The following is an 11,399-nucleotide window of genomic DNA, read 5'->3' as shown; positions in this document are numbered from 1 at the left end:
GGTACCCGCGAGCCCGGCCGGCCTTGGGGGCCCAGGGGGCGCCCCTCTCCGACCCAGGCCTGCTCTGGCCGGGTTCGCGCGGGACAGCGGAGCCGCGGCCAAGTGCGTCTCGGGGAAGTTCGGGCGGGTTTCAGAAGTTGGCGCCCGGTAGAGGGGGCGCCGGCCCGGGGCGTCTTAGGCTTCCGCGGCCTCGGAGTGTGGCCGGGGCACGGGGAGACCTTGGGTCCCGCTGGTCCAGCCCGAGACCCCGGCGGGCGGCGCGGCAGAGCCAGCTCGCATTAGGCGCCCGGGGCGTTCCCGGGAGGCGAAAGGCGAGTTTCCCAATCTGGGCAGGGTGCAGGCCACTTCCCGGCAGAGGGCTGTGCGTACGAGGAGGGACGGCTAACTTCTGCTTTCCGACGGGACGCGGCCGCGAGCGGAGTCTCCCACCCGATCGGCACCCCGAACGGCCGCTCGCTGCCCTTCCTGCCGCGTCCTTGGGCTGCGAGGATCGCCGGCCCTCGCGAGCGTCCCCCTTTCCTTCCAGGGTGTCGAGGGTGCCCCCTTCGCTGGTCCTCAGGGTTCGTGGGGCACCATTGTTTATTGCCAGAAATGTGTGTTTCTCATGAGCCTTGAGATCGCACAACTTGATTACTATTTTTTGTTAGTTTCTTTAATAATGAAAGCAACACCATTTAGTGGCCCGTTCCCACGATCTTACAGTAAGCAGCTCTCTTTACAAATGTTGTGAGAATCATCTTACAGAAGGAGTTGGATGCTATTTAAGATCATTGTTAAACTATACGATATTCCTATTTAGCCATGAAGTTGTTTTAGAAGTGCCTTCTTGTTTCCCTGATCTTAGCTGAAACAACCAACCAGGGTTTAGTGGGTCCGAACCTACAGACACGTTTACAGACAAAAATGAACAAGTGATTTTCACGATCAGTTGATGTCTTCTTTGTCATAGGCCCATCCCCACAGGGAAATTTCGTGTTTTTTGATTTTGGAAAAAATATGTGACGGCTGAGTTTTAATTATAGTTTTGGTCATTTGTAGGGCTTTGTTTTAAGTTCCTGCTGCAATAGTGAAAGATTCGAGATTGTAAATGAATATGAATTTCGTTTGTTTGGAAAGAGAATTAAGACAAAGAAAAATGGTGTTTTGGAGCAGTGTGCACTGTTTATTTTAAACCTTTCACAATTTAATTCCTTCTGTAACTTTTTGGAGTTATTTTTGGAGGTTTTTTTTTTTTTAACTGGAAAGTATTGTTATTTAAATCAAAAGTTTTAGTGATAATAATTCAAGTGACCATAATGCAATGGCAAGCATATTTTTTCCCCTTTATGAAAACAAATGGATGATTGATTTCTTCTTATTCTCTTAGGGAACACATAAGGACATATTAAAAAGAGAGAGAGATCCAAATATTAAGCACACAAATTTGGATCTAAAAATGGATGGTCAAAGATCTTGGGAACTAAGGGACCTTCTTGCCAAATAAGGAAACTTGGCATGTTGCACTGTGTATTTTAAGTTAGTGCAAGAGTGAGTGTTATTGGCAATATGTTGGCTCAGTGCCTATCTGGAATGAGCAATGAAGCTGACTTTGATAGGGCTACAAAATTATAAACAGGAGTTCTGAGGACCGTGGAGTGAATAATCCGATCATCAGAGAAAACACTGAAGAAATTACAGTGCTACTTTGTGAAAAAAGGTCAGACAGAGAGTAAAGCTGTTAGTGTAGAAAGACCAAAATGGACAGCTGATTTTAGAAATTGATAGATTCAGGGAAGAGAGGGAGAATCAGTGATATATTTTTTAAAAAACCGGAAATAGATGTTTGTGGAGATATGGTACCTCTTGCAGTACGATGGCCTTCTATATCTATATCCTGAGATGTTGGAAATAAAAAATCAATTTGGATCATTTGGTTTCTATTTTATTCTACCCAGGACAGATTGACAGGGTGGGTGTCCTGTCTATCTAAATGTAATAGGAACAGCTAAGACGCCTTTTGGTCTTACTGCAGGGAAGATTTAGGCTACTTCTTTTGTGGCTATTAACCTTGCCCTACTACACACAAATAAGCAGAGTTCCAGCTGTGACTGGAAAACTGTACCTGCTATAAGGGAAGAGAGCTATAAATGCTGAAGCTTAGATTGGTCTGGCTGATACATGGGTGCTTTTGTGTCAGCCCCTCCTACAGACAGCTGAAACATCGATTATACCCTAATAGCAGTTAAATAATCCCAACACAGCAGAAGATGCACTGAGAGCAAAGCAGCACATGTTAGACACCTTAACCTCGTTGTCACAATTGCTAATGGAAAATTAAGCCTCAGATTGAACTTTAGGTGGATGATAAGCAATCCAGTAATCCAGTAATTATTGTAATAATAATAATAAAAAAAGGGTCTGTTTAAAGAAAGTCAAAAGGAAAACTAGAAGGAGGTAGTAGAATGATATAGTGGAGAAAAGGTATGATGGGAAAAAATGATCGGACTTGAGAATAAGACCTCGGTTTGGATTCATCACTTGTTTGGTAGTCAGGGTGGGCCATTCTCACTATGGATGCTCAGTTTCTTCACATGTAAATTGGGGACAGTAATTCCAGCTTCCTAAGGATAAGTTTGTGAGTCAGCACATGAAAATGCTTGAACCAGTGCCTGAAACTTCCGCCACCATAACCAAATGGTAGAGAGGAATTTTTTTCCACGTCTCCCAAGCTACACACAAGACACAGTTGCTTATGTCACCTCTCCCCAGCTAAGGCTTGCCCTTGGTAGCCTTGCCTGTTTCCCCATCACACGAGTGTGTCAGTAGGGTCAGGTCACAGCAGTTTTCATAAATATGCTCCTCTTTGAGTGTAAGGGTTTCTAAAGTGGCTTTGTATACTTTTGTATTTCTGTACTGCTTTGTAATGTTTTAGGAGGGAGGGCTTGAAAATTAGTGCATTTAATGTTTGCAGGAGGAATTTGAAGAATTTAAGAGTTTTATCAACAGGGGAAGGTTATGACCTAGAGGCCAGAGCTGAGCTCACTCAGAACCATTCTTAAGCTGATTTTGCGTATAGCTTGTCATCAGGACCGAACACTCTTATTTCTGGACTTAACTCTGGACTTGCAGGTAAGAAAACCAAAGGAGAGAAAGAAAGAATTGCTTCCTACAGGTCATGGAGTAAATCTTTTCTTATTAAACTTTGCTACCAAGTACCCTTTTGTGGGGAAGATGAATTAAGTCTTTTCAGAGAGCTGTCAATACAGCCATAAATACCCTCAATCTAAACAAGCACTTGGTTTAAAACCTTATATTTTTAGCCTTAAAAATGTATGTGGATTTTGCATTAGCTTCTATCCCATTCTGTTTTACTTAATTGAACAAACCAATACAAGCAGATGCATGTTTATTCCCCCAAGTCTGAAAGTGAGATAGGTAGGTAGGCTGTGCTTTTATTCCTACACGGCTTTGTGCAGGGCTGTATGCTCCATGTATGGGAATAAGCATATAAGGGACGTGAGATTGCTCCAATAAAGGGTAGCGCACTGTTAGGCTTCGCCGCATGGGGTAATGTACTTCTGTGTTGCTGGAAAAAAGTAAGAGTAGATCACCATCCAAAGAGTTTATGTAATGTGTGATTATGCTGTGGCTTTCAGAGTGAAGAGAGCTCTCTGCTTCGGGAATGGGAGAAAAGAGAAAGGAGAGTTACAGGATGGAAATCTGGAATGTGGCCGTTACCTTGCCTGCCAGTTTGGGAGGAGAAATTTAGGAGATCGGCCCAAACATTTCCATGATTTCTATCCCTAATGTTGATCACCATGCTTCTACAGGGTATTAGTGTCAGATTCATGCCTGTACCCCTCAGAAGACAAGGGAGAGTGCCCGCACTTTATAGTAGGTTCCTCAGTCACTGTTGAGGGAGGTCTGGAGTGGATCTTACTTTTTGTTGTTGTTAATTGTCTGAGGATGTGTAAGCTTGCCAGAAAGAGAGAGGCAGAGAGGGGGAGAAGAAGAGGGAAATAAGCACCCCATGGGGGGATGGCCATGCCACAATCCCTTCCTCCCCATTTCTTCTGTCAGGGTTTTGAGCATGGGTGCATATGTACATCACATGTACCCAGTGTATTTTACTAGTTTCCAGGGGTTGGGATAGGGTCAGCACTCAGCCACGTGGGATCTGGCTGCCTTAACCATTGGGCTACAGTGCTGGCCCAAGGAGTGGACCTTAAAGAACATTCATTCTGCTCTTCTGGCTGATGCAGGAGTTTCTCCTCCACACTCCACCCTCCAATTGAGCACCCTCAGCAGTGCTCACCCACTACTAAAGAGACTGCTAGCCTCCTCTAGCTACTCTTACAACTTTTATCTTTTTTTAGTTAGGCAACTCTAATAACCAGGAATCCTTTCTGTAACTTTTGACAACAGCTTAGCCTTTGGATCAATGAAGCAGGATAGGGTCCTGGTCTTCTTTAGCCCCCCACCCCCACCCCAACACACACACACACACACACACACACACACAGGGTTAGTGTGCTCACAGAGAGACAGAGAGAGGGAAAGTTTGAAATCACCCCCTAGGGGGATGGCCACAACACAATCCCTTCTCTTCCATTCTCTCAGGAATCAGGGCAGGTATACACACAGAGTTGCCTGATGTGATTTTTAAGCTGCCAGGCCTGGGACTTGAAGTGCAGTCAGCCATCTGGGAATCCAGTGCTTCAGCCACCATACCACCTGCTGGCCCACTCTTCTCTAGTTTTAACTTCTTCATTTCCTTTCATCTTACGTCAAGGATACCAGGGTTTTGTTTTGTTTTGTTTTGTTTTTTTGCTTGTTTTTTAAAAAAAGATGAATGCTTATAGGATGTGTGTACTTACCAGAGAGACGACACAATCCCTTTTCCCCTATTCCTTCTGTCAGGACTTTGAGCATGGATGCACATGCACCTCTCATGCTCCTGGTGCATTTTGCTAGTTGCCAGGAGCTGCCAGAGAGACAGAGAGACAGAAAGTGAGAAATCATCCTGCAGGGGGATGGCCACACCACAGTCCCTTCCTCTCCATTCTCCTGTTGGGATTTTGGGCATGCACGCACATGCATCTGTCTTGAGTTTTAAGCCGCTGAGTCCAGGATTCGAACTGTCGTGGACTATGTGGGAGTCCAGCAACATAACCACTATGCCGTCTGCTGGTCCTAGGATATCAGGTTTTACCCCTATGTTTATCTTTCTCAGAGGATATTCTAGGTAATCAGTCCCAAATTGTACTTGCTCGTCAGCATCCAGGATGATTGGCTACTTCTATTTGACAGAAATAATCCAGGGGTGGAAAGGAACTGAGTAGCAATAGGACACAGGATGGGTGGGAACTAGGATGGGTGGGAACTAGATGGATGGGTCCTCCTTGCTGCCCACACTCCCCACCCCCATACACTTGTGCATTCTCTTCTAACCATCCTCTGGAAATCTGCCCTGTCAGTGCTTCCTGATTTTAGCCAAACTCTGATCCCATTCTCTTCATTATGCCATGAGAAGCGCCAGTTATTCAGCACAGGGAGTCCCTGCAGTAGCCTGCAAAGTGCTCCGTACCCACTTCACATTCTGGGATGGGCATCTGAGTGCAGATTTTGACACACTGCATTTCTGTGGCACGAGTGTCCCCACTAGTCACATTCTTCTTTCTCTCCTGTATTTTACTCCTGGTTAAACATTTCTGACGAGGGGGACTGGAAGTTAGCGTAATAGCTATGTCGCTGAACTCTCATGTAGTTGACAGCGTTTGAGTCCCAGACCCGGTGGCTTAAACTCACGCCAGGCGCGTGTGCGTGTGTGCCCAAAATCTCGAGAGGAGAATGGAGGAGAAGGGATTGCGGTGTGGCCATCACGCTGGGGGGGGATTTCTCACTTTCTATCTCTCTGTCTCTCTCTGACTTTCTGGCGAGCACATGTGCCCTATAGCAAAAACCTCTCCAAAAAGAAGAAAAGAAAAGAAAAGAAAACATTTCTGATGAGGAAGTGGGCTTTGAAAGTTGATTTTCATTAATTGAAATATTAAAGTATACATAAAAATATTTTCTTTAACTAGTCCACTTTTGTTTTAAGCTTTGCTCTACCTAGGGAATTACACTAGTTCATGGTAAAGCACAGAGGGAAATGAAACCACTCTATTCTGGTTTGTAGACTCTCATCTGAAGTTGGCTTCTCTCAGCCTTGCCTGAAGACCCAACCCATCCTGTCTAAGATCTACTGTGTTCCGAGAGCAGCCTTGGAGCAAAGAGGGAACTATTTATGGTAGAGACAGTACTAGTTTGTTATGTTTGTATACTTAGTCTCCTTTAGATAGTCTTATAGATTTTATCTTTTTTAGTGATTAAGGGGGGGGAAAGGCAAAAAATAGTAGACCAGTAGTCCTGTTTAGAGATAGAATCTTTGACTTTGACCTTGGCATTATAGACAAATACACCAAGCCAGAAACTGTCCCCATTATTTATTTATTTATTTTTTTTTAGAGCTAAGACTTGTAGGAAAGAAAATAATCACAGAATGGTGATTCCAAGTGGTACTGTTTTAATAAACATGCAGCTAAAGCACATTTTTATTATTTGTTTGCTAATCTATGTCATGGAGGCTGAAGTAACACCAACAGTAGTATTTTTTAAGAATTATTTTATTTAACTTTATTTATTTATTTAAATTTGATCAGAGAGAGACAGACTGTGTGTGTGTGTGTGAGTGAGAGAGAGCGAGCGAGAGAAAGAGAGAGAGAGAAAGAAAGTTGCCAGGTCCGGGACTCGAACTGCAGTAGATCATGTGGGAGTCCAGTGCTGTTAACCACCACGCTACCTGCCAGCCCCACCCAACATTAAATATTAAGGTAGCAGGGCTGGCAAAATAATTTGATGAACACTGAGGGCTGTTCTTGAAGTCTCTCTCTCTCTTTTTTTTTTTTGGTCATACCCAGTCTTGATAAAAATGAATTAATTTCTACTCCTATATTTTATCAAGAATAAACTTGTAACTTCACTTGGGTAAAGAAAGGGGAGAAGAAGATTGAAATTAGGGATAGATAAAGAGGAAGTGTTTAAATTAAGAAATAATAGATTTCATATAAACCTAAAAGATCCAGATAAGGTCCAAAGACCTTTTATTCTGTTGGGTCATCGAAAATGTCATGAAGCATTTTTGCATAGAAAAACATGTCATGACATTTCTGATGATCCAATAGTAAAGCTAATCCTTTTATTATGGATTTTTTAAAAAAAAATTATGATTTGCAGGTATGCCATGAAGCAGTTTACAGTTCTCCCGAGTTAGGTGTTTGCTTGATATGCACTAGATACAATCTGAAGGAAGTCCTTGGCTTTCATGAAGGGTGTACCCTCTAGGGTTCTCCCAAAGCTAGTGCAGTACTTGAATAAATAGGTCCTGGAAACTCTAGTTCTAAAAAGTGTTGGGGAGGGGGGAAGTGTTGTCTTTTGGTAACGACAGTGAACTTTGAAAAAAAGCTGAAAAGAAAAAGAAATTATAATTACTTACTAAAATAGATCTTTTAGAAGTGACTATAGCCAAAAGATAGTAAACAGAAGAGTGAGGGAAAAAATCACAGCATACACAAAGAGAGATGGCTGAAAAGAATTCGGGGATCAGTAGTACATTGATGGGCTGGCAGGTGGTATGGTGGTAAGGGTACTGGACTCCCACATGGTCGATTGCAGTTCAAGGCCTAAATCTGGAGGCTTGCTTTCTCACTCTCCCTCTCTTTCTCTCTCGTCAAATTAATAATAATAATAATAATAAATGAAATTAAATAAAGAATTCGGAAAAGTAGTACATTGACTTATTAATAATTGTTTTGCAAAACTAATGGAGGTATAATATATAACAATTCTGAAAATGAAGAGAAGAAAACTATTGAGGAAAACGTACTTGACTTTGAAGACTGAAGGTATAGATGGCTAAATATGATATCAAAGCTATTAAAATAAGCAGAAAACCAGGCCAGCAGGTGGCAGGATGGTTAAGGTGCTGGACTCCCACATGGCCGACTGTGGTTCTAGTTCCCGATTTAGCAGCTTGCTTTCTAACTTCTCCCTTTTCTCACTCTCTCTATCTCTTTGGTCAAAGTAAAATAATAATAATAATAATAATAATAATAATAATAATAATAATAATGACAAATAAAATTAAGTAAAGAAATGATTTTAAAAACCTAAGGAGAAAACCATAGTTTTCATTGATTGTGCACTGTGAACTAGGTACTAAGCAAGGGACTTCCGCAGCATCTCCCACCTCAGCTGCTATGCTCACCAAAGAGAAAACAGATCAGAGAGACACAGTCCTTGTCCAAGGTCTGACAGCTCCCAAGTTTGGATTTGCTACTAGGTGTCTCTAATAGGGACCTTTTCACTTGGTCATGCTGCCTCTATGTTGAGGAAGTAAGACTTAGCAATAAAGTCAAATACTACTGTGTGATCTTACAGCTTTTGGGCTGTCAAAATTGAGCAATGAATGGAAGGGATTTAGAATTTTTTATTTATTGGGTCTGGAAAAAATTATTGGTTTAGGTTACTGAAGAGGTAGAGGCGAAGTACAAACTCACTTCTAACTGTAAAATAGGTTTTCTTGTTAGAACTTTAGTGGATTAAGGACCAGCAGTTAGCGTAACGGCTATGTCGCTGGACTCCCATGTAGCTGACTGTGGTTCGAGTCCTGGACCCGGTGGTTTACGCTCATGCTGGGCACGTGTGTGTGCGTGTCCAAGATCCCGAGAGGAGAGTGGAGGAGAAGGGATTGTGGCGTGGCCATCCCCCCCAGGGGTGATTTCTCACTTTCTTTCTCTCTGTCTTTCTGGTGAGCGCAAGTGCCCTATAGCAAAAACTTCTCCAAAAAAAGAACTTTAGTGGATTAGAACGCCTATTGTTAGAACTTTTGTTTTTAATTTGGGGCAAAGGTCTGGTGGGAGGTGGGGGGTTGGGGGAAAAGACTCTTTTGAGATCGACATTTATGTTAAGAAAAGGTGAAAAACAAAAACAACAAGAGACAAAAATAGAGTTATTGAATAGAGAATAGAATAGAGAAAGTAAATCCCCCCCCTTTTTTGGGAGTAGAAGGCTGAAAACATCAAAGTGTAAAGTAATACTCCCTCTAAGATTTTCTACTTTCATATGGTCCCACTTTTGATAGCTAGCCAGTGGTGCTATATTTCATTTAGCAACCTAGTTAATAAACATTTTTTTGAATTTTAATCTAATGAAATTTTTAATGAAAAAAATGTAGCATACTACTTAAGTGATTGGATTCAATCACCAATTAGCGATTTTCAAAATTTTTAAACATTGGTGCCTTATTATACTTTGATTTTTGTGATATTCTTGGCTTAATTTACCCTTCAATATGATGTGATAGATACCTAACATTTATAACAACTTTGAGAGTTTATAAAACAAAAGTTAGGATGCTACAAAATTAGAACTGAAGATTGTTTGGGGGAAAATAGCCTTTTTTGTGTATAAAGCAATTTTTAAAATATGTGATGAAAACATCATGTCTTATTTGATATTCTGTATGAATTTGCTTATGTAGATGACACTTATTTTAAAATTTGGCATATTCACTGGGGAAGACATTTGAAAAATTCAAACACATATTGATCAGATGCTCTGGCTCAAGATGCTTTATGTATGGTTAACCAATAACTCAGATTTTTTATTCTTTTGGTCATTAGTTGAGGTTCTCAGAATAATAATTTTAAATGAAAAGAGAGAAAGTTCAAAGGGAAAAATGCCCCCCCCACACACACACATACACATACAGAGCCTGATGTTCACATCAGGAATGGGAATCTTTTTATTATTATTATTATCATTTTTAATTTATTACAGTTATTATTCCTTAACTTGACCAGACACATGCACACACACACACTCACAGAGACAGAGAGAGAGAGAGAGAGAGAGAATGCCACATGGAAGTCCAGTGCCTTAACCACCACACCACCTGCTGGCCCCGGGAATGGGAATCTCAACCACTTCTTCAGTTAAGCCTGTGATGCCTTGCCAAACTCACTAGAGTTAAAATCTATACTTGTGCATCCTAGAAGTATTAGTGTCTTCAGTAATCAGATGGGACTTAATTTTTTATGGTCTCAATAAAACATTCAAGTAATTGCATAATTCCCTTTGTACATGGCCAGGGTAAGTAACAGTGATTCTGGGAGGAGCATGATGTCAGCGGGTGAAGATCCTGGAGAAAGATACTTCTCAGAGGTCAGCCTTGCTCTGGCTCCCTTGGGTCAGTTTCAGAGGTGACTGATCATGTCACTTCATTCAGATTCCCTGGGCTTGCTCTTCGTCAGTGACCTGTATTGATTCATATTGACCTCATCGTGGTTCAGATCTCTACCTTTGTTTTGGAAAGAATTTCTCTACAGCCTTCACATCCCACCCTCCATCCCGGATATGGTGAGACCAAATACTGGAGGCCTCAAACATATTCTCCTCAGTCTTTCAAAATGCTTAGGCATGGGCCAGCAGGTGGTATGGTGGTTGAAGTGCTAGACTCTGTGTGAGAACCGTGGTCAACCATGGTTCAAGTCCCGAACCTGATGGCTTGCTTTCTCACTTTCTCTCTCTCTCCCTGTCTTGCTCTGGTGAGCACATGTTCTCTATAGCAAATTAAAAAATAATAATTAAATTAAATTAGAAGTTAATCTTAAAAAAATAAAGTCAGGATTTGCTTCAGAATGCCCTGAGGGCACTTGTAGAAAATGAAAGATCTCAGGTTTTACTTAACTTGGTTAAAATATTTCCTTTTATAAAAGATGTAGTGGTGGGACCAGCAAAATGTGTAATGGTTACATCTCTGGACTCCCACGTAGTTGACCATGGTTCAAGTCCTGGACTCTCTGGCTTAAAACTCACACTGGGCACGTGTGCTTGCATGCCCAAGATCCCAGGAGAATGGAGGGGAAGGATTGTGGCATGGCCATCCCCCCGGGGGGGTGGTTTCTCACTTTCTGTCTCTCTCTGTCTCTGGTGCATGCATGCACCCTATAGCAAAAATCTCTCTTAAAAAATAAAATAAAATAACAGGTATAGTGGAAGAATAACTAGAAATGATTAATTCATTGGTTCAACAATTTTTTTTTTTAATGCTAAAGGTGCATACTATATGCCAGGCTGTGTACTGGTTGTAGATGATACAAATAGAAATGAGTTTTACATTCAGGGTTTTAAAGTCTGGTGGTAATTAAATGGGAAAGTGAATGGACAATGGTACTCCATCACAGGAGAGACAGAATTTACTTCTGAGGCTGAAAGAGGCGATCAGGGCTGGCTCGATGACATGGTGGTGACATACTGTTCAAGCAATGCTGGATCCATGCAGAAGATGATGGTGTGTTCCTTGGCCAGCCTGCGCATGC

At 41.9% G+C, this 11,399-nt stretch overlaps 1 protein-coding gene across 1 annotated transcript in view; it reads left to right on the top strand.

Moving 5' to 3' along the window:
• The window catches only part of MAP3K20 (mitogen-activated protein kinase kinase kinase 20), a gene marked incomplete in the record, with an annotated part of 221,492 nt that overhangs the window by 390 nt on the left and 209,703 nt on the right, over positions 1-11,399 (top strand).

The sequence above is a fragment of the Tupaia chinensis genome, unplaced genomic scaffold (assembly GCF_000334495.1).
Source record: "Tupaia chinensis unplaced genomic scaffold, TupChi_1.0 Scaffold000314_1, whole genome shotgun sequence".
Lineage (NCBI taxonomy): Eukaryota > Metazoa > Chordata > Mammalia > Scandentia > Tupaiidae > Tupaia > Tupaia belangeri.
Note: the sequence above shows the minus strand (reverse complement) of the source record. Positions and strands in the feature narration are given on the sequence as shown.